Source organism: Erinaceus europaeus, chromosome 3, assembly GCF_950295315.1.
Source record: "Erinaceus europaeus chromosome 3, mEriEur2.1, whole genome shotgun sequence".
NCBI classification, from domain to species: domain Eukaryota; kingdom Metazoa; phylum Chordata; class Mammalia; order Eulipotyphla; family Erinaceidae; genus Erinaceus; species Erinaceus europaeus.
In genome coordinates this window covers 7,070,367-7,097,163 of record NC_080164.1, presented here as the reverse complement: position 1 = coordinate 7,097,163, position 26,797 = coordinate 7,070,367, and the positions used below count along the sequence as shown (strand labels likewise).

Genomic DNA, 26,797 nt, shown 5'->3' with positions numbered 1-26,797 from the left:
ACACATTGATGTTTCCTCTGAGCAGATGAGTCAGATAAAAGAATCAGAGACTGCCATTGTCCGACTCCCCACAGGGCACTACCAGTGCCTTGTCCACACTCTGTCACTTAATCCTTTCAACAGTGTAAAGTAAATAGATGGGGGGGGGGAACGGACACCCAGAAAAATTCAGCCCTAGACACAGGAGAGAAGATTATACATCACTAGAGACTCAGCTAAGTTCATACAAAAAAAAAAAAAAAAAAAAGGTTCCCTCTCATTCCTTTGAGAGAAAACCCTGCCACTTGTGCTTGGATATGGGCATACAAGAGGATATAATTATCGCTCCATCTTTAAGTATCCTATATCTTAAAGATATAGTTACAGCTCCTTGGATGGTGTTTCAGGGGCATAGAATTTAAATCCACACACGGACAGGTGTAAGGATCCCGGTTTGAGCCCCCAGCTCCCCACCTGCACGTAGGGGTTGCTTCACAAGCAGTGATGCAAGTCTGCAGGTGTCTTTTTCTCCCCCTCTCGGTCTCCCCTTCTCTCTCCATTTCTTTCTGTCCTGTGCAACAATAACATCAATAGCAACAATAACAATAAAGACAACAACAAGGGCAACAAACTGGAGGAAAATGGCCTCCAGGAGCAATGGATTCATGGTGCAGGCACTGAGCCCCAGCAATAACCCTGGAAGCAAAAAAAAAAAAAAAAAAAAAAATTTTAAATCCAGGTTGGATGAAACCCAATATCCTTTCCATACTCCCTCCACTACTCACTAGTCCAGAATGAGATATGCTCTAAAAAAAAAAATGAGTCAAGGATCTTTGGAGTTATTGAGAAAAGACCACTGATCCCACTCTGGAAAAGCAGGAGTTAGATTCAGCTCAAAGCTTAAACACGAGGGTCCCTTTGTTTCTACCTTGTGAGGATTCCCAGGGAGTTCCTGAGCAATAGGAGCCTAGACTGGCTGGCTTTCCCATTACAAGGAGATAAGAAGCCTGCTGCAAAAATGGCTGCCTTGGAGGGCCTCAATGTCTACAGTAATTCAGGGCTATGCTACCTACAGCTTCCAGACCCTTCTGATTCTGCCCAGAATAAACAATGTGAATGACTGCAGAGCACAGAATCGCTTCTGCAATCGCACTCACAAAGAAGTTTCCACAGGCTCTTCCACTCTGTATATTATGAAAACCTACTGTAACTCCCTATGGAGCCTTGTTTTAACTTAGTCACTGATCGAGCGAGCGCTCAATCACCTTCTCATGCATGTGTCTCCTCTCCCTCTCTCTGTTCTTCTCCCTCTCTCTTTCTCTCTCTCTCTCTGTCTGTCTCTCTCACACACAGAATTCTATAGGCAAACCCACCTGACTTTTATACTTGGGGGGGAAAGAAAAAAAAAAAACTCAAGTAGTTACCAAAAGATCTTAATCTAGAAATGGTGGTAATTGTGACTTTGACTTAACAACGATCCCACTGACAACAAGAGAGAAAACTGCTGGAAAGAAGTGACAGAGCCATGAAAAGGTTGCCATAAAACAGCAAGGAGGAGGTCAAGGCACCTGAACTCCCCGCCATGGTTGTATGTATTAAGAGGAAGTGACAAAGGCAAGAAAGTTTATAGAGGAGAGCTGACAATATGTGGTGACTGGAAAGAAGAGACAAGAGGGAAAAAAAAACTAGCAGCAAATGTGTTTTCTATTCTATGTAGGTGAGCAGCACTCATAGAGGAGGCAGACATTCAGAAAGGGGGCAGTGGACAGGGTACACCAGGTTGAACACACATACCAAGTGCAAGGAACGTTGTTCAAGCCCCTGGCTCCTCACCTGCAGGAGGTATGCTTCACAAGTGGCGAAGTAGGTCTGTAGGTGCCTTTCTCTCTCTCTCCTCTCTCTCTCTCTCTCTCCTCCCATCTAAATTCCTCTCTGTCTTGTCCTACCAAGTCTAAAAAAAGGAAAATTAGCCATGTCACCAGGAATGGAGGATTCATAGTGCTGACACCAACCCCAGTGATAACCCTGGTGGCAAACAAAAAAAACAAACCAAACATACATACATATATACATACATATACATATATATATGTCAAAAAGAAAGTGTCTACTCCTTATGTTTTAAAAAGCCAAGGATATAAGCAAAAAAAGAAATTATTCCTCTGGAAAGGACACCACAGAAGACACATCCTTCACATACAGGCCTCTGAGATCAATCCCAGGAGACAGTCTAAGGTCATCAAGAATATGTGGGTATTGCTCTCCAGATACCAACCCTGAACATGTTCCCAAGAAACCAGAAGCCAGAACACAGCTGATATACCATTTAATAGATTTCTTGACCTCTACAAAAAAACACTTGATTTCTTTCTGCCGCTGCTTTCTATTTTGGGTGAGATATCTTCTATGAAAGGTCTAAATCAGACTCCATGGCTTCATCCAAATATTTATGGAACTTTAGATCTCTGAACACAGGCTTATGCTCATGGCACATTAAGCAGTAAAATGTTCCAAAGAGCTAGTTACGCCTATGTTGATATTACAGTGTTTAAGGGCCAGGGAAATGGCTGAATGGCATGCCTGAGGCCTCAAGTTCTATCTAGTATACCCTCTGGACTGTGCTCTGATATCTCTCTTCCTCTCCCCCCTAAATAAATCAAACTTTCTTCCCATTTACTGGAGGGTTAATGGTTTACAGCACATTTATTGGCACATAGGTACAATCTGACACCTCTCCATGAATGTCTGTAAGACATTCTCTCCTCCAACATAGCTGTCCCTCCACCATAATGCACCAGGATCCTAATGTCCCTCTATTATTTTTATCAAGAATTTAATAGATGTTATCTTCTGATGGCTTGTTTTCTCATCTCCTTGAGGATCCTGGTAATCCACAATGACAGAAAGTCTCTGTCTGCCTTCAGGATACTAAGTGCATTGGTCAGTCTCATGATTGGGAAGTTCTCACTAGAAGCACGATGGTGGTTGAGTGCATGTGTCACGAGGTGCCAGGACCTGGGTGGGTTCAATCTCTCCTTCTTCCCTCTTAAGTTCTCTCTGTCTCTACCAATAAGTAATAAAATATAAAAAATAAATAACTAAAATGTATTTGGGGCTGGAAAGATAGCACAATGGTTATGCAAGTAACTTTCATGACTGAGGCTCCAAGGTTTCAGGTTCAATCCCCAGCACCACCATAGGCAATACTCTGGTTAAAAACAGGGGGGAGGAAGTCCTTCCAGGAAATTTTCACCATTCCCCAATCACCCTGCAGTTGCTTCTCTAAAGAACACAGAGGTCACTCATAACTATCTTCTTGTTCAACCCTACTTTCTTTGTATTCACTCCTTGCCTGTAAGGAGAAGCCATGATAAGGTTCCCTCAGTCTATACAGTCTAATTACAAAAGCAACACACATCTTGTTGTGAGGCTTTCAGAAGAGAGCAAACAGAAAGCATTCTGGATCTAAACAATGCCGTCTGCTCACAATGATTCTCCAGGTCACAGTACCCAGGACACAGCACACAGCATAGGTTCCTCTGACTGTCTCTGGGCCACAGCAGAAACAACAAAGAAGGGACTTACACCTTATCAAACATAAGAAGCAAGGTTGTCTTACATGTAGATTATCACTTGCCAACTATGAAGATCCCCATATATTATTTCTTTGGTCCCCCTGTGACTTTGCAAATGAGACAGCATGATCAGAAGACATGAGTAGGCATTAAGTGGTTATAAAGGGAGAAAGGCAGAGGCCCAGACCAGGGTTGCTTATGCCCTATACCCCCATGTTGTACAGAGATGAAGTAGCATAAAAAAGGAAGCAGTTACTTGAACTGGAGTTGGCGTATTGCACCAAAGGAAAAGATGTCGGGCTGAGCTTCATTGACGGGAGACAGATGACCAGGGACTCATGGTTGAGCTGTACGCAGTATCTCTTTATTCATGCAGGACGCAGCGCAATCTATACCAAGCTAGACTAAACTAACAACTAACTAAAACAAACAATGTTGTCTTTATATATACTTCCCAAGTAGGGTGTGAACAGGATGTGACGCAGAGAGGGTGGAGAGAAAAGTAAGTGGTGAAAATCAGGGTGTGACAAGGAGAGGATCAGGGTGTGACAAGGAGAGGGGGTGGAGCAGGTGAGAATTCTACCACTAAACCACCAATGCCCTGGAGGCAAGGTGGTGCTTTATGTAAATGTAAAAGTGATTTATGTAAATAGACGGCAGTGGTTATGTAAATAGAATACACTGGTTATGTAAATAGAATGCAGTGTTAAGCAGGGGGGATTTAAACCAAATGAAACAGAAGAGGTTTTTAAAAGCATACCAACAAAAAGACTCTGGGGTGGGGGTGGGGGGGGAAATACAGGTCCAAAAGGGATGACAGAGGACCTAGTGAGGGTTGTATTGTTATATGGAAAACTGTGAAATGGTATGCATGTACAGACTATTGTATTTACCGTCAAATGTAAAACAGTAATTCCCCAATAAAGAAATTTTTTTAAAAAAAGGAAGCAGTCAGGAGTCAGGTGGTAGCACAGTGGGTTAAATGCACATGGCACAAAGTGCAGGGACTGGTGGAAGGATCCCAGTTTGAGCCCCCGGCTCCCCACCTGCAGGAGAGTCGCTTCATAGGCAGTGAAGCAGGTCTGCAGGTGTCTGTCTCTCTCTCCTCCTCTCTGTCTTCCCCTCCTCTCTCCATTTCTCTCTGTCCTATCTAACAAAGACAATATCAATAACAACAGTAATAAACTACAACAGTTCAAAAAAAGGGCAACAAAAGGGAAAATAAATAAATAAATAAATAAATATAAAAAGGAAGCACTCTGGGGGTATGGATTGACCTGCCAACGGTCAATCCAGCAGAGAAGCAATTACAAAAGCCAGAACTCCCACCTTCTGCACCCCAAATATAATGTTGGTCCATATTCCCAGTAGGAGAGAAATGTTAAGGGAAGATGACCAGAGGGAGGTCTCAACTCCAACTCCATCAGAACCTGCAGAGAGAAGAGGAAAAAAGGGCGAGAAATTTGGATGTAGTATTAGGTGTATGTGTGACTTAAACAGGAAGAGAAAATGGGACCATTGGAAAAAAATGGGCAAATATATACAAATATAGACAGATAGTTGTAGAAATAACAGTCAACCTATATCTGCAACCTTAGGAGAACTGCTGTAGCTTCCAATGGAGAGACTGTGGATTCAGAGCTCTGGTGCTGGGAATGGTGCAGAGTTGTACCCCGGTCATTTTGTAATTTTATAAATCAATATTAAGTCACTAATAAAAAAAAAGACATTGAACACTGTCACTTCGGAGTCTTATATTCTTACATTCACCTCAGCGTTTACTTAACAATCATTTAATCCCATTCAGAAAACACTTCCTGGTTGTCAGCCCAGCCCCCAACATCTTAAGGAAAGCTTCAATAGTGTTTTTCTCTCTCTCTCTCTCTCTCTCTCTCTCCATTCACACATACACACACAAACCCCTCCCATCTCTCTGTCTCCTTCTATCTGGTAAAGAGCAATGAAGACACAATAGTAATAACAAAAACAAGCAAGCAACAACAACAAAAAAAACCCCACAAAACCATAAAACATTTAGTGGATAAAAAGTGTGTGTGAAATGGATACACCCAAATCTTCATCTGCACTATTCCAGCCTTTACGTTCATAATTAGTCAATAATTTGTTTGGCTTTATTTGTTAACTCTTCTTTCAGCCACCAGGTTCCAGATGCTACTGTGATGCCAACCAGACTTCCCTGGGCGGATGGCCCCACCAATGTGTCCTGGAGCTCTGCTTCCCCAGAGCCCTTCCCCACTAGGGAAAGAGAGAGGCAGGCTGGGAGTATGGATCCACCTGCCAACACCCATGTTCAGCGGGGAAGCAAGTACAGAAGCCAGACCTTCCACCTTCTGCATCCCACAATGACCCTGGGTCCATACTCCCAGAGGGATAAAGAATAGGAAAGCTATCAGGGGAGGGGATGGGATATGGAGATCTGGTGGTGGGAACTATGTGGAGTTGTACCCCTCTTATCCTATGGTTTTTGTCAGTGTTTCCTTTTTATAAATGAAAAATAAAGAAAAGTGTGTGTGGACTATTTGTGCAGCTTGTGTATGAAAGTCTATGAATATACGCAAAAGTATGAGTGTATAAAGTCAACTACGCACACACTACATTAAAAATAGGAACCAAGTCCTCCACAAATGGGGAATAAGATTCCTAATCCGGACTCTAAGGATAGAAGGAAAAAAGTCAATTTTATTACACAAAAATAGAAAACTTGTATGGAGGAAACTTTGGTGCTGTGTTGCCTCTTCCTCTCTCCCCATCTTTCTGTCTCTGTCTTTCTCTTTTTATCTGGAAAAAAAAAAGTTAGCCCAGATCAGCGAAGCCCAGGGATGAGTAAAAAAGAAAATAAAGAATATATTGGGGCCAGGTGGTAGTGCATCTGGTTGACTGCACATGTGACAGTGTGCAGGGACCAGGGTTTGAGCCCCCAGTGCCCACCTTCAGGGGGAAAGCTTTGTGAGTGGTGAAACAGGGCTACAGGGGTCTCTCGGTCTCTTTCCTTCTCTTTAACCCCCTTTTCTCTTGATTTCTGGATCTCTCTATCCAATAAATAAATAGAGATAATATAAACTTTTTAAAATAATAGTTTCACTTATATCACAGAGAAAAGGTTAACATAAAGATTCTGAAATGAAAAAAAAATAAGAAAAATGGACAAGAGATATGAAAAAAAGAGTTCACAGGAAAACAGGCCTTAAAACAGGAGGAAAACATTGAGTCTTGCTCATAACCTGATAAATGCCTGTTGTTTTCGCTGGGCTATGTTGTTTTCGCCGGGCTGGCTTCACGGGCGGGTAACAGATGACCAGGACTCATGGCTGGGTTGTACGCAGTATCTCTTTATTCATGCAGGACGCAGCACAATCTATACCAAGCTAGGCTAAACTAAAAACTACAAACAATCTTGTCCTTATAAATAGACTAGCCCAGGAGGGTGGGAACAGGAAGCTACGTAGAGAGGGTGGAGAGAAAAGTGACTGGTGAATATCAGGGTGTGACAAGGAGAGGGGGCGGAGCAGGTGAGAATTCTATCACTGAACCACCAATGCCCTGGAGGGAGGGTGGTGCTTGTTAACAGCGGTTATGTAAATAGAATGAAGTGGTTATGTAAATAGAATGCAGTGGTTATGTAAATAGAATAGTGTTAAGCAGTGGGGATTGAACTAATGAAACAGAAGGGGGTTTTAGAAGCATACCAACAAATGCCTATCAAAATTATATTGAGATATTATAGCTAATCTACCAGATTGAAAGATATCCATAAACTGGCCTGCAGACGCTCTCAACGTGTCTGTGAGCGAGCAGACAAATTCACACACTGCAAATGGAAATAACAACGTGGAGCAGAAACCTTCTGGAAGGGAATCTGGCAAAGATTTAGCAAAATTTCAGAGGCATTTACCCTTTGACTAGCAATCTCTCTTCTAGAAATCACTCCCAAAGAGAAAGAAGCAAAAATTTAAAACACTTGCATGACTGAAAACCACCCAAATACCCATGGACAGAAGACTGACTGAATCTCTCGCCCTCTTCTCCCTCTGTACATGTACACACACACACACACACACACACACACACACGACTGATTTTTAGGTTATATTAGCTACGGATAATGTGTATAAATATGCATACATACCCTTGCCTAGGTAAGGAAAAAGAAATATCAAAAAAGATTTTAAAATGAAGAAAGTGTTTGTTTGTTTTTTGCCCATTAAGATAGTCTATTTATTTATTTATTCATAAAAAGGAAACATTGACAAAAACCATAGGATAAGAATGGTACAACTCCACACAATTCCCACCATCAAAAATCCATATCCCATCCCCTCCCCTGATAGCTTTCCTATTCTTTATCCCTCTGGGAGTATGGACCCAAGGTCATTGTGGGATGCAGAAGGTGGAAGGTCTGGCTTCCATAATTGCTTCCCTGCTGAACATGGGTGTTGACAGGTCAATCCATACTCCCAGACTATCTCTCTCTTTCCCTAGTAGGGAAGGGTTCTGGGGAAGCGGAGCTCCAGGACACATTGGCAGGGTTGTCTGTCCAGGAAAGTCTGGTCGGCATCCTGCTAGCATCTGGAACCTGGTGGCTGAAAAGAGAGTTAACATACAAGGCCAAATGTAGCACAGCGGGTTAAGTGCACATGGCACCAAGCGCAAGGTGTAAGGAAAGTGTTTTTCTGTACAGGAGAAAGGGGATGAGATTGGAACACAATGGTGGAAGCTGGACTCAGGAATCACGTTTTGTTTTTAAGAACAACAGTGAGACAGAAAGAGGGAGTGAACGAGATCACAGCACCAAAGCTGCCTCCCATGTGGTGAGTACTGGGCTCAGACCTGGATCAAGCACACAGAAAAGAGACACGTTATCCAAGTGAACTGTTGGTCATTACACCAGGTCTCCTGCATTGCTTGATGCTGTGCTCTATTTACATAATCACTGTTTTGCCTGAGACCCGCCCTGCCTGCAGGGTATTGGTTTAATCCCCACTGGTTAGAACCTTCGCAACAGCTGCTATGGAAGCTTGCTACCTTCACACTCTTTTCTTCTCTCCACCCCCTCTCCTAGCCATTTCCTTTTCTGACCTGCCACTTCCGTTTCAAAAGAGATAAAGGTGTTTTCTCTGATCAGTAAAGGCAGTGCATTGCGTTCCACTCAGCCACGAGTTCCTGGTCTCTTCCCTCTCCAGAGATGCTAGCCCGGCAGTGAACGACTGCATCAGCCCAACCATGTAAACATTTTACATAAGTAGAAGACAGAAATTTCTTAAGTGAAACAAGCTGATCCTTGAAAATCCCTTTTAAAAAAAAGATTTTATGTAGATATTACTGATAGAGATAGGAGGGGAGAGAGTGGGCCAGAGTATCACATGCAATGCCAGGGATCAAACTTGTGACCTTGTGTGTGAGAGTTCATCACTTTATCCACTGCACCTCCTCCTGAGCTGCCCCTAAACATTACTAAAAACTGATCTTACATCAAATTCATCTTTAGCCTTAGAGAGAGAAGCTACTGTAAGAATTTTTTTTTGCCTCCAGGGTTATTGCTGGGGGTCTGTGCCTGCACTACGAATCCACTGCTCCTGGAGAACACTTTTTTTCCCATTTTGTTGCCCTGTTGTTGAGGTTATTGTTACTGTTGCCATTGATGTTGCTGTTGTTGGACAGGACAAGAGAGAAATGGAGAGAGGTGGGGAAGACATGGGGGAGAAAAAGACAGACACCTACAGACCTGCTTCACCACTTGTGAGGCGACCTCCCCCTGCAGGTGGAGAGTCAGGGGCTTGAACCAGGATCCTTACACCGGTCCTTGTGCTTTATGCCACCTGCACTTAGCCTGCTGCACTACCACCAGACACCCTGCAAGAATTTTTTAAACACAAGTTGTATTGAGAGAACAGGAGCACAGAGCTTTGGTGGTGGATGCAATGTGGATCTATATACCCTGTAACCTCACAATCTTGTAACCCACTATTCCTCACAAATAAAAAGTGGCCTGAAAAGGAAAGAAGGAAGGAAGGAAGGAAGGAAGGAAGGAAGGAAGGAAGGAAGGAAGGAAAGAAAGAAGGGAGGGAGGGAAGGAAGGGAAGGAAGGGAAGGAAGGGAGGGAGGAAGGAAGGGAGGAAGGAAGGAAGGAAGGAAGGAAGGAAGGAAGGAAGGAAGGAAGGAAGGGAGGGAGGGAGGGAAGGAAGGAAGGGAGGAAGGAAGGAAGGAAGGAAGGGAGGGAGGGAGGGAAGGAGGGAAGGAAGGGAAGGAAGGGAGGGAGGGAGGAGAGAGAAAGAGGAAGAGGAAGTAAATGGAAAGGTGGAGAGAGGAGGGAGAAAGATACAATCTGTAAGTATCTCTGTAGAGGAAAATACTATAAAACAAATAAACTACATAAATCCTAAAACAGATTTACTAATCATATTGTATAATTGATTTTTCTGAGAGTTATACAACACACATACAGGAAAGAAGGTAAATTATTATGAAAATATAATGAGGAACTCCCAAGATTTGAAGTAAAAATAAATGATAAAGATACCAAAAAAAAGAAAAAAGAAAGAAATAGATGCTGTATATGAATTGGAAATGCTAGTATCAACTCACAATTTGTTTTTTGTCAAAAAAAAAAAATTACTTCTACTGAAAAGTCTTAAGATAGAAAAAAAAAATAATTAAAACAAATAAAGGAACAAACCAGCATCCACAAGGAATGTTACCATCTCCAGGGCCTAGTGAGGGCGCTCATTTTAACACCTGCTGGGAATGTAAACAGCTCAGGACTCAGCTAAGTCCCCCTCTGGAGTCAGTCAAGAGAACTGGTTTGTCCCAGACCCACCTCCCAGCCCAGGCCGGCTCATATGTGTGACTCATCTCTGTGGTGTTAGAAAGATCAGTCCCTTTTCTCAGTGTAGGTAGCCGTGCTCCAGAGTCCCCCCACAAGATCAGCTGAAGTTTAGCTTGAAAATTCAGACCTCAGCTCCTCCCTTCACCCAGCCCCAAGTCCTTCACTCCCCAGGGGGTGTTGAGAAATAATCAAGATCACATGGAAGGCAAGAAATATCTGGGACAAAGTTGGAATGTCTCGTTGCACCTGACAACAAGGAAGTATGGAAAGAAAAGATTAAAGGTGGGAGGTGTGGACAGCAAAAGGCAAAACAAAATTTCCAGTGAACAAAAACACAAAGTTTGCTACAGTTACTGAGTTCACAGTAATATTTTATTCTTTTTATTAATCTTTTTTTTTTTTTGGATAGAGACAGAGAGAAACTGAAAGGAAAGGGAGAAATGGAGACGGAGAGAGAACGAGAGACACCTGCAGCCCTATTTCAGGGCTTGGGAAGCTTCCCCCTGCAGGTTAAGTCCAGGAGCTTGAACCTGGGTCCCTGAGCACTGTAACAGACGTGTATTACCAGGTGCACCCAGCCCCCCACCCCACACACACACAGTAATAAATCTGAAGGGGAAGAAGAAATTGGTTGTCTCTGAAAAGCGCAAGAATATCAACACCTGATTCTGAAGTTATCAATGAGTGATTGCTAATCAATGAGGGACAAGTTGACAATGAAAATATGCCACAATAATTTAAGAATCATACAAGCAGACCAGCTAGCCACCTGCAAGGTCCCACTCCGTGAGAGGCAAAGCAGGTCTGCAGGTGTCTTTCTCTCTTCCTCTCTATAGCCATCTCTCCTATCAATTTTTCTCTATCTTACCAAGTAAAATAAAAAATAAAAATACTAACAGAAGCAACTAAGATGGGGGAGGGGCAGGTGGTGGCACACCCGGTTAAGCACATATATCACCAAGCGCAAGGACCCAGGTTCGAGCCTCCCCACCTGCTTCATGATCAGTGGTGACACAGATCTACAGATGTCTATATTTATTACCTCCTATCTTCCCTCCCCTCTCAATTTCTTTCTGTCCTGTCAAATAAAAACAGAAAGGAAAAAGAGAGAGAGAGAAATGGACACCAGAAGCAGAGGATTCACAGTGTAGGCACTGAGCACCAGCGATAACCCTAGTAGAAAAAGGAAGGAGGAGGAAGAGAAAGAGGAAAAAAGGAGCATGAGAAGAAGGTAAGGAAGGAGAGGAAGAAGAAGATGAGGAAGAGAAAGAGGAAGAGGAATTAAGATGGTACACTAGAACACAGTTATTCAGCTTTTTGTTTTGTTTATGTTTTTTTTAATTTATTTATTTATTTTAAAAAGGAGACAATAACAAAACCGTAGGATAGGAGGGGTACAATTCCACTCAAGTCTCACCACCAGATCTCTTTATCCCATCCCCTCCCGAAAGTTTTCCCATTCTCTCTCCTCCAGGGTTATTGCCGGGACTTGGAGAATCCACTGCTCCTGGAGGCTATTTTTTCTCCCTTTTGTTGCCCTTGATGTTTTATCATTGTTGTGGCCATTATTATTGTTGCCACTGATGTTGTTGCTGTTGGATAGAACAAAAGAAATGAAGAGAGGAGGGGAAGATGGGGGGGGGGGGGAAGACACCTGCAGACCTGCTTCACCACCTGTGAAGCGAGTCCCCTGCAAGTGTGAAGCCGGGGGCTTGAACCAGGATCCTTACGCTGGTCCCTGCGCTTTGCACCACATGCGCTTAACCCGCTGTGCCACCGCCCAACCCCCATTTCTTTAGCTTTTTAAAGCACAAGAATATTGAAAGTACAAGGATGAAAGCAGTGACCAAAATGATAAAAGTGACTGCAGAGATAGCACATAAAATAAAATTTTAAAAATGGTTGGAGACAAGAGTATTCTGTGACGATCAAAGAGGTAACACTACAAATGAGGTAGCAGTCTCAGGACTTGGCCAACACTGTCCAGCTCTGGGGGACAGACAGTCCTTCCAGCACGTGTCAGATCATCCCGCTTTTTAATTTTTTTTTTCTTTCCTCCAGGGTTATTGCTGGGCTCGGTGCCTGCACCATGAATCCACCGCTCCTGGAGGCCATTTTTCCCTCCTTTTGTTGCCCTAGTTGTTGCAGCCTTGTTGCAGTTATTATTGCCATTGTTGACGTTGCTTTGTTGTTGGATAGGACAGAGAGAAATGGAGAGAGGAGGGGAAGACAGAGAGAGAAGGGGAGAGAAAGATAGACACCTGCAGACCTGCTTCACCGCCTGTGAAGTGACTCCCCTGCAGGTGGGGAGCCAGGGGCTCGAACCGGGATCCTCACGCCGGTCCTTGAGCTTTGCGCCACGTGCACTTAACCCACTGCGCCACCGCCCAACCCATCATCCCACTTTTTAAAGGAGAAACCAGGTGGTCTTCGAGTTGTGTATCTGTCTTCCTTATTAAAGAACGCTCTTTAGGCAAAGCTCTTGTGTCAGTGCACAGTGCTTTAATGCACTTTGCAAATATTGTGCTTTTCATAAACTCAAGGACTATGCCCCCCTGCATGGAGCACATTTCTTGATGCCATTTTCCCAAATTCACCAGGTGCTGAATTCATGTCTCCATGTCTCATCTGGTAATTCTTACAATATTTCTAAGTTTTTCACTATTATTATTATATCCATTATGGTAGATCAGGGCCAGGTGGTGGGGCACCTGGTTAAGCGCACATGTTCCAATGTTCAAGGTCCCGGGTTATAGCCCCCATTCCCCAGCTGGGAAAGCAGTGCTGCAGGTGTCTTTCTGTCTTTTATCTCCTCCTTTCCTCTCAATTTCCGGCTGTCTCTATGCAATAAATAAATAAAGATTATAATTTTTAAAAGTTTTTCATTGGCCATGATGGTAGATCAGTGGTCTCAGACTATTTGGAGGCACTATGAACGATACCCATCTAAGACATCCATAACTCTGTGTGTTGTGACTGTTCCCTGGCTCTCTCCTTCTCCTCTCCCAGGGCTTCTGATTCCCTGAGAAGAGACAGATCAAGACTGAAATGAGTTCAGTTAAATTAGAGACCATGCAATGGCTTTTGTCTCCAAGTGAAAAGAAGAGTGGCATGTCTCTCACTTTAATCAGAAATTAGAGACACAGACAATAGTTTTAGTCCACCTCCATGATAACTATCAGGCTCAGGCAAAACAGACAGTAACTTGGATCCACCTGCATATCAGATTTCAGGCTCAGGGGCAGAAAAGAAAAAGGAAAAAAAAAACTAGTATAGCCACAGGCCCTTTGGAATATAACTAAAATATGCCTACTAGCTATCTACAAAATGGAGGACGCCCCCCCAACTCTTCATCTGCACTATTCCAGCATTTAGGTCCATGATTGGTTAACAATTTGTTTGGCTTTGTATGTTAACTCTCTTGTCAACCACCAGGTGCTAGATGCTAGCATGATGCCAACCAGACTTCCCTGGACAGACAACCCCACCAGTGTGCCCTGGAGCCCCACTTCCCCAGAGCCCCACCCCACTAGGGAAAGAGAGAGACAGGCTGGGAGTATGGATCAACCAGTCAACGCCCATGTTCAGCGGGGAAGCAATTATGGAAGCCAGACCTTCCACCTTCTGCACCCCACAATGACCTTCTTGGGTCCATACTCCCAGAGGGATAAAGAATAAGAAAGCTACCAGGGGAGGAGATGGGATACGGAGTTCTGGGGGTGGGAATTGTGCAGAGTTGTACCCCTCTTATCCTTTTGTCAGTGTCTCCTTTTTATAAATAAAAAAATTTTTTAAATCACTAAAGTCATGGGCCCCTTGGACCATAACTTAAATAGACTTCCTAGTTTCTTCTACCCAAAGACCCCTAATTTCATCTGCTCTATACCTACCTCTGGGTTCCTGTTTACTAGGCAATTTGTCCTGTTTTAGATCTTACTGCCTTTCAGCCACCAAGTTGCAGCAGCTACCATGATGCCATCCTGACTTCCCTGGGCAGACTACCTCACCAATGTGCCCAGAAGCCTCTACACTCTAGAGCCCTACCCCACTAGGGAAAGATAGAAGCAGGCTGGGGGTATGGATCTGCCTGCCAACATCCATGTCCAGTGAAACACTTACAGAAGCTAGACTTTCTGCACCCCATAAAGAATTTTTATCCAGACTCCCAGAGGGATAAAAAATAAGGAATCTTCCATGGAAGGGATGGGACAGGGAACTCTGTTGGTAGGAATTACATGTAACTGTAGCCCTGTTATCTTACAATCTTGTTAACCATTATTAAATCATTAATAAAGTGTAAAAAAAAATTGGGGATGTGGGAGTCTGGCTGTAGCTCAGCGGGTTAAGCGCAGGTGGCGCAAAGCACAAGGACCGGCATAAGGATCCCGGTTCAAACGCCGGCTCCCCACCTGCAGGGGAGTCGCTTCACAGGCGGTGAAGCAGGTCTGCAGGTGTCTATCTTTCTCTTCTCCTCTCTGTCTTCCCCTCCTCTCTCCATTTCTCTCTGTCCTATCCAACAACGACAACAATAATAACTACAACAATAAAACAACAAGGGCAACAAAAGGGAATAAATAAATAAATAAAATTGGGGATGATAAACTTTAGCGGAGAAGGCAGAGAGAAAGCAGAGACCGGTCAAAAGCTAGAGTGGGGAGTCAGGCAGTAGCCCAGCAGGTTAAGCACACGTGGCAAAAAGCACAAGGACCAGCACAAGGATCCCTGTTAGAGCCCCTGGCTCCCCACCTGCAGGGGAGTCACTTAAAAAGTGGTGAAGCAGGTCTGCAGGTGTCTATCTTTCTCCCTCTCTCTGTCTCCCCCCCCATTTCTCTCTGTCCTATCCAATAACAAGGGCATCAATAATAACAACAACAATCACTACAACAATAAAACAACAAGGGCAACAAAAGGAAATAAATATTTTTTTAAAAATTAAAAAAAAAAAACTAGAGTGGTTGTGTCAGACAGATGCAAAAGGAACGTTCCTGAAGGGGGTGAAAATCCCCACTCCAGGGGACACACAAATGCATCATGTACTGATAAGTAGAATATTTCTGTGATCTAGGCAGGAGTTCAAGCCAGTTACAACATTCACTTAAATTTAAACCAGAGGAAGATCCTGATTCTCTTCAATCTTATGATGACTGAGAAGTAGAGAAGCTGCAAAAGAAAAGTTTGAAGCTATAGATGAGTATGGTTACTGAGGTTTAAGGAAAGAAGACATCTCCATAAAGAAAAGTACAAGTTTGTCGGGCTGAGCTTCACTGACGGGAGACAGACACCTGGGGACTCATGGTTGAGCTGTAGGCAGTATCTCTTTATTTATGCGGAACGCAGCACAATCTAAACCGAGCTAAACTAAAAACTAAAAACAACTAAAAACTAAAACAATGAACAATGCTGTCCTTATATATACTTTCCAAGTAGGGTGGGAACAGGATGTGACGTAGAGAGGGTGGAGAGAAAAGTGACTGGTGAAAAATCAGGGTGTGACAAGGAGAGGGGGCGGAGCAGGCAAGAATTCTACCACTGAACCACCAATGCCCTGGAGGGAGGGTGGTGCTTTATGTAAATGTAAAAGTGATTTATGTAAATAGACCACTGCTTTGAGTGGGATCAAACCAATCCCATACAGGCATACCGGTGCTTGGTTAAGCAGAAGCCAGGGGGAGCTGGCATACTACCCAACACAAGTTTGGCGCTGGGTGGTGGCGCACATAGATACATTACAATGTGCAAGGACCCAAGTTCAAGGCCCCAGTCCCCACCTGCAGGAGGAAAGCTTTGTGAGTGGTAAAGCAGCACACCTTCCCTCTCGATTTCTAGCCATCTCTACCCAATAAATTAAAAAAAAATAAAAATAATAATTTTAAACTTAAGAAAAGTACCAGATTAAAAAGAAAGTCAATATTGACGGAGAAACTGTGCTAAATTGTCAGGGAGACTTAGCTAAGGTCATTGATGATGGTCACTACACCAAGCAACAGATTGTCAAATTTGGATAAACCATAGGAAAAGATAGCATCAAGAACTGTCATTGCTAGAGATGAACAGTCAACACCGGGCTTCAAAGTCTCCAAACTTCGGAGACTAGGCAGGTTCTCTAGTTTATGGTCAGTTCAGCTGATGAGTTTAAACTGAGGTCAATGCTGGTTTACCATTCAAAAAAAAACCCCACGACCCTTAATATTTAGACTGAGTTTACTTGGCCTGTGCTCCATATACAAAACAATAAAGGCTAGAGAACAGCACAACTATTTAAAATTAGGCTTGCTGAAGAGTTTAAGCCCACTACTAACACCCGATCAGGAAAAACAAATTCTACTCAAAATACATAAGAAGATTAGTAGTAGGGCCAAGTGGTGGTATACCAGATAAAACACACACATTATCATGTGTGAGGACCTGAGTTCAAGCCCCCGGTCTCCACCTGCAGTGGGGAAGCTTCCTAAGCAGTGCAGCAATGCTGCAACTCTCCCCCTCCCCCTCCTGCTCCCCTTCCCCCTCCCCCTCCCCTCTCCCTCTCTCTCTCCATGTTTATTTTTCTCACCCTAAGTTAGCTGGTCATTGAGAATGGTGGAGTTTTGCGGGCACCACACCCCATAATTACCCTGGTGGCAAAAAAAAGGGAGGTGGGGGGAGTCGGGTGGTAGCGCAGCAGGTTAAGTGCAGGTGGCACAAAGCGCAAAAACTGGCATAAGGATCCAGGTTCCAGCCCCTGGCTCCCCACCTGCAGGGGAGTCACTTCACAAGTGGTGAAGCAAGTCTGCAGGTGTCTACCTTTCTCTCCGTCTGTCTTCCCCTCCTCTCTCCATTTCTCTCTGTCCTATCCAACAACAACAACATAAATAACCACAACAATAAAACAACAAGGGCAACAGAAGGGAATAAATAAAAAAATATATATTTAAAAAAGGGGGGGAAGTGGGAAGGGCCCACCGTCTGAGAAGTCCAACCCATTATTTCCATGAGAGACTGAGCGGGTTGACCCCAAGCCCTCTCTTTCTCAGGAAAGACGGTAGGCTGGTCCATCCTGACCTTGTGAACTTATGATGGATGGGCTTTTTCTGACTGGGAACCTTCCTGCACTTGCTTCCTCATTCCCTTTGAACAAGAGCCATGAATTACTGTGTATGGCCAACTGAAACCCACCACAAATATCCTGGCTTTGCTCAACTTTGCCCCCTTCCCCCCTTCCTGGAGGTGCTTGTAATCCACCCTTAGGCGGGATGCATTGGATCGACCTTCTCGTGGTGCATCCCGTGAGTATCCATTTATTGGGGAAACTGACGATCCTTCCTAGCCGACTGAATCCACATGGATCCCAGTCACTTTCAAAGCCAGCAACAAGCAGACATCAGGCTCAATCTGACGCTGTTGACTGGCTATGGAAGAAGGGCAAACGCTAGAAGAAGAAGAAGAGAAAAAGGCTACCTAGGCATTGTGAGCTCATGACCAGACCTTCTACGGCAACTTTCCAGTTGTGATCAAATACTTGACAGGTCAAGCTTTAGCTCTGTATTGTGTATGGATTACTGATTACCTCAACCTTTCTCAAACCTTGGGTATATCCACTTGCTTGTATCCCCAATAAACGAGTCATCTCTGAGGCTTCTCCCAGAGGAGGAAGTTGTGTAATTGATTCCTTTTGGTGCACTCTCCCTCATCACCAGGATCTCCAGGGGCGGCCCAGTCTCCACCATCAGTGTTCAGGGAGGCAGAGAGCCCAGCATGAACCAACGGGGGGGGGGGGGGGGGAGAGGAAGCAGAGATCGGTATTCTTTTCACACCTGCTAATACAACACTCATTCTACAGGTCATGGATCAAAGAGTAATTTCAACTCTCAAGCCACATGAGTTAGGAAATTCCTTTCAGGGAGTCAGGTGTAGCGCAGCGGGTTAAGCGCAGGTGGTGCAAAGCACAAGGACCGGCTTAAGGATCCCGGTTTGAGCCCCTGGCTCCCCACCTACAGAGGAGTCGCTTCACAGGCAGTGAAGTAGGTCTGCAGGTGTCTGTCTTTCTCTCCCCCTCTCTGACTTACCCTCCTCTCTCCATTTCTCTCTGTCCTATTTAAGAACAACAACATCAATAACAATAACAATAACTACCACAACAATAAAAAAGCAACAAGGGCAACAAAAGGGAAGATAAATAAATAAATATTTTAAAAAAAAAAGGAAATGCCTTTCATAAGACCATAGTTGTCATGGCCAGTGGTTCCTCTGATGGATCTGGGTAAAGTAAATGGAAAACCTGCTGGGAAAGGATTATCCACTCTAGATATCATTAAAGATATTCAAGGGGGATGAGAATATCAACATTAAGAATAATCTGTAAATTGACTCCAACTTTTACAATGACTTTGAGGGGCTCAAAATGTCAGTGGCAAAAATAACTGCAGCTGTGACAGAAACAGCAAAAGAAAGCGAGTTAGCAGTGGAGTCTGAAAAGATGACTGAATTGCTACAATCTCATGATAAAACTTAAATGGACCAGGAGTCTCATACAGATGAACTAAGAGTGTTTTCTGAAAATGGAACCTGTTTCCTGGTGAAGATGTTCTCAACAATGTTGAAATGAAAACAGACTTAGAACATAAATGCATTCGGCAACACAGTGGCAGCTTGAAGAGGATTAACCCTACTTCTGAAAGTTCTGCTGTAGGTAAAATACTATCAGACAGAATCATATGCTGAAAGGAACTCTCTCTTGAGGAAGAGTCAATCAATGTAGCCAGCCTCACTGAGGGTAGATGTTCAGCTTCACTGAGGGTGGGGGGTAGGGGGACACAGACGTTGTTGGCAGGAATGGTATTAATATACACTCCTATTAACTTAATAGTCTCACAAATCACTATTTACCTAATATTAGAGGGGAAAAAATGGATTGAATGTCTCAAACTTTTTGATGCATAGACCATAGCTCTGAGTATATATTCGTTCAGTCTAAGCACTTAAAACTTCAAACTGGTGGGGCCGGGTAGTGGCGCACCTGGTTGAGCGCACATATTACAATGCTCAAGGGTCCGGGTTCAAGCCCCCAGTCCCCATCTGCAGGGGGGAAGCTTCACAGGTGGTGAAGCAGTGCTGCAGGTGTCTCTCTGTGTCTCCCTCTCTCTAGCTCCCCCTTCCTCTCAATGTCTGGCCATCTCTATCAAATAAATAAAGTTAATAAAATAATTTAAAAATAAGTAAAAAATATTTTTTTAAAACTTCACATTGGTAATCATCTTATTCTTTTTAACTGTCACAACCACCCAGCCTCCAGTCTACACCACCCTGGTAAGATAACAATCATCCAGACAGAGACAAGATTCTCCAAAAGCAAAGAAACTAAGATCCGCTAAAGGCTGAGATGAAAGCTAGCATTTTCATTTAAGATAGAATAATGATACTGCGGTTGCATAATGTAAATAGGACTTTTACTGCACCAAGAAACCAGTCACGTGGTTTCTTGTAGCAGTAACTACACTTGATGTACTACAGTGATTTGGAACCAAATCCACACTATCTCCCAGGTATGCCTATAATAACCTATAATATTCTCTCTCTCCCTCTATCTCTCTCCACATCTCTCTCCATTTCTCTCTCTCTCCATCTCTCTCTCTCTCTCTCCTTCCAGTGTTATTGCTGGGGCTCAGTGCTAGCACTACAAATTCGCGGTTCCTAGCAGCCATTTTCCCCCCATTTTATTGCACAGGACACAGAGACACTAAGAGGGGAGGAGAAAGTAGATGGAAGAGAGAGAAAGAGAGAAACCTGCAAAACAGATTTGCTGCGTGCCTCCTGCAGTTGGGAAGCGGGGGGGCTTAAACCCAGATCCATGCTCAGATCCTTGGGCTTGTGCGCTTCACCAGGAGCAACGCTGCCCGGCCCCCATTACTATAATCTTTAGTAAGGGACTTAGTACTAGTGTATTAAAGTACCAAAGGTACATGAGATGTCCAATCAGACACGACCGTTTATACAAACAGTATTTATTTGGGCTGGAAAAACAGTGCACCTGGGCACCGCACATGCTTTATTGTCTACGCACCCAAAATTCAAGCCCAACCCCCACCACACTGGGAGGATCCGTTGATACTATGCTATCTCTCCTTCTCTCTCCCTCGCTCTCTCTCTCAAACAAAAGTCATCCTGGAGAGAAGAACCCCCAGCAACTACATTAAAAAAGAAGAAGGAGGAGGAGGGGGGGGAGGAGGAGGAAGAGGGAAAGGAGGGGGAGGAGGGGGAGGAGGGGGAGGGGGAGGAGGAGGAGAAGAAGTATTTGGCTACAAAAAAAATATATGCAGTGTCAGAGGTCCAACACCAGGCCTTCAGCATGCAAGTGAAGCACTCTACCTATGAACCACCTCCCTGTCCATCTGATGTAAAAAAAAAAAAAAAAAATTTAGGTGAGTCGGGCTGTAGCACAGCGGGTTAAGCACAGTTGGTGCAAAGTGCAAAGACCGGCTTAAGGATCCAGGTTCCAGCCCCCGGCTCCCCACCTGCAGTGCAGGGGAGTCGCTTCACAGGCGGTGAAGCAGGTCTGCAGGTGTCTGTCTTTCTCTCCCCTCTCTGTTTTCCTCTCCTCTCTCCATTTCTCTCTGTCCTATCCAACAACAACGACACCAATAACAACAACAAGAAAAAAAAAAAAAACAAGGGCAACAAAAGGGAATAAATAAGTAAAATAAAAAATAAGTTAAAAAAAAATTTTTTAACTCAAGTGATCTTTTCATTTACCTTCTCAAGAAGAGCTTAAATTCAGTACAGCAAACCCCCTGCCTCCCACCAGCCCAAATCACTCCTGGCGAGAAGATTACTTACAGTATCTGGCCACCCTGTGTGTTTGCAGGATTGAAAGGAAAGACAAAGATGTCCAAAATCCAAAACATCCACTGGCAGCTTCAAAGAAAAGCTACATTAATCCACTTCTTTCCGTAAAGCCTTTCCAGAGCCATTAACCTCTTACCTCTCCCTTTACTTCATTCTCTCAAACTCACTTAAAAATGCTCTTAAGACTGTGTCTTTTCAGAGTTGACAAATACACAAACACACACAAGTGACTTTGCTATCGCTCACTCTGCTCAGGAAAGTAGTGAAAGTATACTGATCCAAGCAAGATCATTTCAACTGAACAGAGTCACTTTTTAAAATCCATTTCATAAAAGCAAATAAAAACCCCAATCCCTACTTCCTTCCCACATATCTAAAACTGACATCTGTCCTCTGATCAAAAAAGGAGGGGGAATGCATTTTCAGCGTTCATGTTGTCACATTTTGGGAACATTCCTCTAAGAGCCACATTTCATCCTATTAAATTTAAAAGAGAAAAATCATTCATGTTTTTGAAAAGGGCCTATCATGCTAAATTCTATTTCTGACTAGGTCATGTGAGATATTCCAAATTAAACCAAGCAAATGTAAGGCAGGGGAGATAGTATAATAGTTCTGCAAAAGACTTTCATGCCGGGGGCTTCAAGGTCCCAGGTTCAATCCCCAGGACCAACATAAATCAGAGCTGAGCAGTGCTCTTATCTGTATCTCTATATTTCTCATTAAAACAAATAAAAGTAGGTTCTTTATTCTTTATCCCTCTGGGAGTATGGATCAAAGATCTTTATGGGGTGCAAAAGGTGGGAGGTCTGGCTTCTGTAATTGTTACTCTGCTGGACATGGGTGTTGGCAGGTGGATCCAAACCCCCAGGCTGCTTCTATCTTTCCCTAGCGGGACAGAGCCCTGTAGAGGTGGGGTTCCAGAACGCACTGGTGAGGTCATCTGCCTAGCGAAGGCAGGCTAGCATCATGGAAGATTTTTTGATTTCTCTCTATGAGTGAGATCATCCCATATTCATCCTTCTCTTTCTGACTTATCTCACTTAACATGATTCCTTCAAGCTCCATCCAAGATGGGGTGAAGAAAGTGAACCTTCCACTGGAGAAGATGGGAACAGGGAATGCTGATGGTGGGAACTGTATGAAATGTACTCCCCTTATCCCACAATCTTGTCAGTCATTATTAAATCACTAATAATAATAAGTTGAAAAAGAATAGAGCACAAAGCAAAACTTGGACTGGTTACTGCACCAAAGTAAAAGACTCTGGAGTGGGGGGGGGGGGGCGCGGGTAGGTGTTAGGTTCTGGAACATGATGACAGAGGACCTAGAGAGGGTTGAATTGTTATGTGGAAAACTGAGAATTATACATTTACAAACTGTTGTATTTAATTGTTGACAGTAAATCATTAATCCCCCAATAAAGAAAAATAATAGAGAAAATAAATAAAATATTTTTTTACAAAAAGGGCAAATGTAAAAAGAATTAGAAATACAAGTCCAATTCAAATCTCTGGATTAAATACCTTCCTACCAGGCAAATTCCTTGTAATCATCTTTTCTTTCAACCAACTGGGCTGGGGGACACGTAAGGAAAGTCCTATGAGAAGCCAGCTGGGGGAATTTTTTATCCCTGTCTCCCAAGTTCCACCTATGAGTGAAATCATCTGTTCTCATTCTATTCTTCCTGACACATCCTACTCCACACTGTCCCTTCACATTCCATCCAAGGTGAGGCAAAGAGTGAGGCATTAGTGTCTCTGCTCTAATATCCAGGTCTTTGCTCCATTTTGATCTGACACTGTGACGTGGTGTTAAGTGGTGGCCTAGTCTCACTTTCCTATATGTGGCTGTCCAGTTTTCCCAGCACCATTTGAAGCCTTCTTTCCTAAATGTTTCCATGTAAGGGATCATGGCTGGGCATTTCCACAGTCACAGTGCATTTCCTTATGCCACCTGCTGCCCAGAATCTAGTGACAGATACTTTTTACTCCAGACATGTATGTACTATTTCAAACCAACAATAAATTATTAAATTTTAACTGATACCGTGAAGTTTCCAAAGGAGGGGCTGGGACACGAAACTCTAGTGGTGGGAACTGTATGGAGTTATACCCTGTGATCTCACAATCTTCTTAGTCATATTAAATCAGTAATAACATTTTTTAACTAAATAAGAGTGAATCCTAATGGAAGGTATTGAGTTTGGATGACTGTGACATGTCAATACAGGTCTATCAATCATGACAGATGTAAGGCTCCTGGCAGCTGATACAGATAAAGGAGGTATCTGCATGTGTTGGGGATAAGAGTCTATGTGAAGTGTCTCTTCCATTCAATTTTGCTGTAAACATAAAGTTGCTTTAGCACCAGGGAGACAGCACAACATCAGAGCACAGAAGTTGCATGCCTAAGGCCACAGGTTCAATACTATGTATCAGAGCTAAGTGACGCTCCGGTCTCCCTCTCTCTCATTTTCTTATATAGGCTCCAGATCAGATCAAATCAGTGGGGTTTACGGTCAATGATATTTATACACCTTTCCCATATTTGGGAGCTACTCTCTTCCCCATCCAGCTTTCTGGTCCTTTTTACAGACATGACATCATCTCCCCAGACAATAACTTGGATCCACCTGTATATCAGATGTCAGGTTCAGGGGGAAAAAAATTAGTATAGTCAAGGTCCCTTTGGAATATAACTAAAATAGGCATTGTAGAGAAAACAGAGATCCCCAAACTCTTCATCTGCACTATTCCAGCCTTTAGGTTCATGATTGGTCAACAACTTGTTTTGGCTTTATATGTTAACTCTCTTTCCAGTCACCAGGTTCCAGATGATACCACTATGCCAACCAGACTTCCCAGGGCAGAAGACCTTACCATGTGTTCTGGAGTTCTGCTTCCTCAGATCCCACTAGGGAAAGAGGAAGATAGGCTGGGAGTATGGATCCACCTGCCAGCACCCATGTTCAGCGGGGAAGCAGTGACAGAAGCCGGACCTTCCACCTTCTGCAACCCACAATGACCCTGGGTCCATACTCCCAGAGGGATAAAGAATAGGAAAGCTGTCAGGGGAGGTGATGGGATATGGAGATCTGGTGGTGGGAATTGTGTGGAGTTGTACCCCTCTTATCCTATGGTTTTTGTCAGTGTTTCCTTTTTATAAATAAAAAAATAAATAAATAGAGAAGAAAAGCTAGAGAGAGAAAGAGAGATGCTCATTGCTGAGAGAACTAACAAAGGCTATCACTGGTTTGGTCAAAGACACAGCAGAAAGATCTAGACCAGTCACGGTAAAATAGAATGCCTCCAGTGGTCAAATAGATCCGTTAAACAAATGACCTGGGCTGGCTGAGCATGTGCAGAGTGAGTCGCACTTGTTAGAGGCAGACACTACCGAGTGCTCAAGTCCTCTGTGGGAATGGGGAGTCAGTACACATGTGCCTTACAGGGCTCCAGAAAATCTGGACATCTTGGTTTTGATGTGGGAGATCTCAAGTTTAATGTGAACGGATGCACCCATGTTTTCAACATTACGTGGGCTCAACAAGAATGTGTCTCTCATCAGGTAGGTTCTTCCAGTAAGCCTGAGTCCCATTCTCACCAACCCTAGCTCCATAGTCACCATTCTACACCTCTGACTCAAATGGGCACAAATAGAATCTAGACCCAGGAGCAGTGGCGTTCCTCCCTCAACTCTGAAGAATAATTGTCAAATGAAGAAGGCTGGCAGGTGGTCCAGAGACTCTTCCAAAGTGAGCCCATCCTATGCCCCCATACAACTCCAACTGAATCCTTTCAGGTTATGACACTCCCTTTCTCCATGGCTCAACTAGCCCAACTACCCAGTAGATTCACAATCAGGAAAGTCTCCCTAAGGTCTGGCCTGCATTTCTCTCATACAGGGCCTAGAACAATGTCAGGCTGCACGGGTCACACAGGCTCCTGTGCTGAATATGAATAGGCATGGTCCCTAGATCAGATAGATGGGGTCTATAATTAATGGTATTTATATACTTTCCCCATATTTGGGAGCTACCCTCTGCTCTGATCCAGCTCTCTAGTCCTATTTCCAACTCTGACACCATCTCCCCAGACAATACCTTTGGTCCACCTGCATGTTAGCTATTGGGCTCAGGCAAAGAAATTAGTAAAGTCATGGGCCCCTTGGAATATAGACCTAAAATAGACTTGCTTGCTTTTTCAGAATGGAGACCCCCAATTCTCATCTGCTCTAGTCTTAACTTTAGGTTCCTGATTATTAAACAATTTGTTCTGCTTTATGTATTAATGCATTTCAGCCACCAAGTTGCAAGTGCTACCATGATGCCAACTTGACTTCCCTGGGCAGATGACCTCACCAATATGACCTGGAACCCCACCTCCCTAGAGCCCTGCCCCACTAGGGAAAGAGACAGGCTGGGAGTATGGATTGACCTGCCAATGACCATGTCCAGCAGAGAAGTAATTACACAAGTCAGACCTTCCGCCTTCTACACCCCATAATAATCCTGGGTCCATACTTCCAGTGGGATAAAGAGAATGGGGAAGATTTGTGTGGAAGGGGTAGGGGAGGTGGGCTAGCACAGCGGCTTAAGCGCACATGGCACGAAGCACAAGGACTGGCATAAGTATCCTGGTTCAAGCCATTGGCTCCCCACTGCAGAAGGTTTGCTTCACAAGTGGTGAAGCAGGTCTGCAGGTACTTTTCTCTCCCCTTCTCTATCTTCCCCTCCTCTCTCGCTTTCTCTCTGTCCTTTTCAACAACAATAGCAATAAAAATGGCAATAAAATAGAAAAAAATGGCTTCCAGGAGTAGTGGATTCATAGCGCAGGCACAGAGCACCAGTGTTAACTCTGGAGACAAAAAAAAAAAAAAACAGGAATAGGGAAACTTCCAATGGAGGGGACGGAATATGAAACTCTGGTGTTAGAAACTGTATGTAATTGTACCCCTCTTATTCTACAATCTTGTCAGCCATTATTAAATCAGTAAAAGAAAAAGAAAAAACATGTCAGATGGGCAGCTCTTACCCTTGTTGCTTTGATGTCACACACTTTGCCTTCATCCTGCCCCGTGGAATGTCCATGCTCATCCAAGAAGCTCCCTCCCTCTTCTGGAAAGCCGTGTGGTGCACAGCAGCATTTAGTGACCAATGAAAAGAGAAGATTCCGTTCACTGGTTGGACAAGCCAAAAGAGAACGCTGGGAAACTACTTTCACCTGCAGAGGAGACATAGGTCAAATTGTGACTCCTAAAATGCAGTGTACACAAAGGCACTTTACAGATTAAAACTCTAGCCAAAAGAGACGGGTTCACTTAACGACAGCCTTTTTGGTCACCACCAGGCCACCCCATCACCTGGGGCTCTAGTTAGGTTGTCCTAGGACCATATCCACAGATACAATGGGCCTAGACCTCTACTAGACCCCTCTCTCCACCATCACTCGGCACTTCCATCAGGAACGTCACCACAAGCCCTTCTGAGGGTCTCTCCAGGACCCTGACCTCAATATAAAGCAGGAGTGGTAGGGACTGTTCCACTCTCTGAAGGGAGGCTAATCAGCCTGCTCTGCCC

At 43.9% G+C, this 26,797-nt stretch overlaps 1 protein-coding gene across 5 annotated transcripts in view; it reads right to left on the bottom strand.

Annotated features, from left to right (window-relative positions):
• Positions 1–26,797, bottom strand: part of KCNS3 (potassium voltage-gated channel modifier subfamily S member 3) — a 267,088-nt gene that overhangs the window by 191,079 nt on the left and 49,212 nt on the right. For all 5 annotated transcript variants that reach the window (XR_009548863.1, XM_060186591.1, XM_060186589.1 and 2 more), the window contains one exon: positions 26,253–26,441. The gene's annotated coding sequence lies outside the window, so the exon portion shown is untranslated. The remainder of the gene's footprint in view (positions 1–26,252; positions 26,442–26,797) is intronic.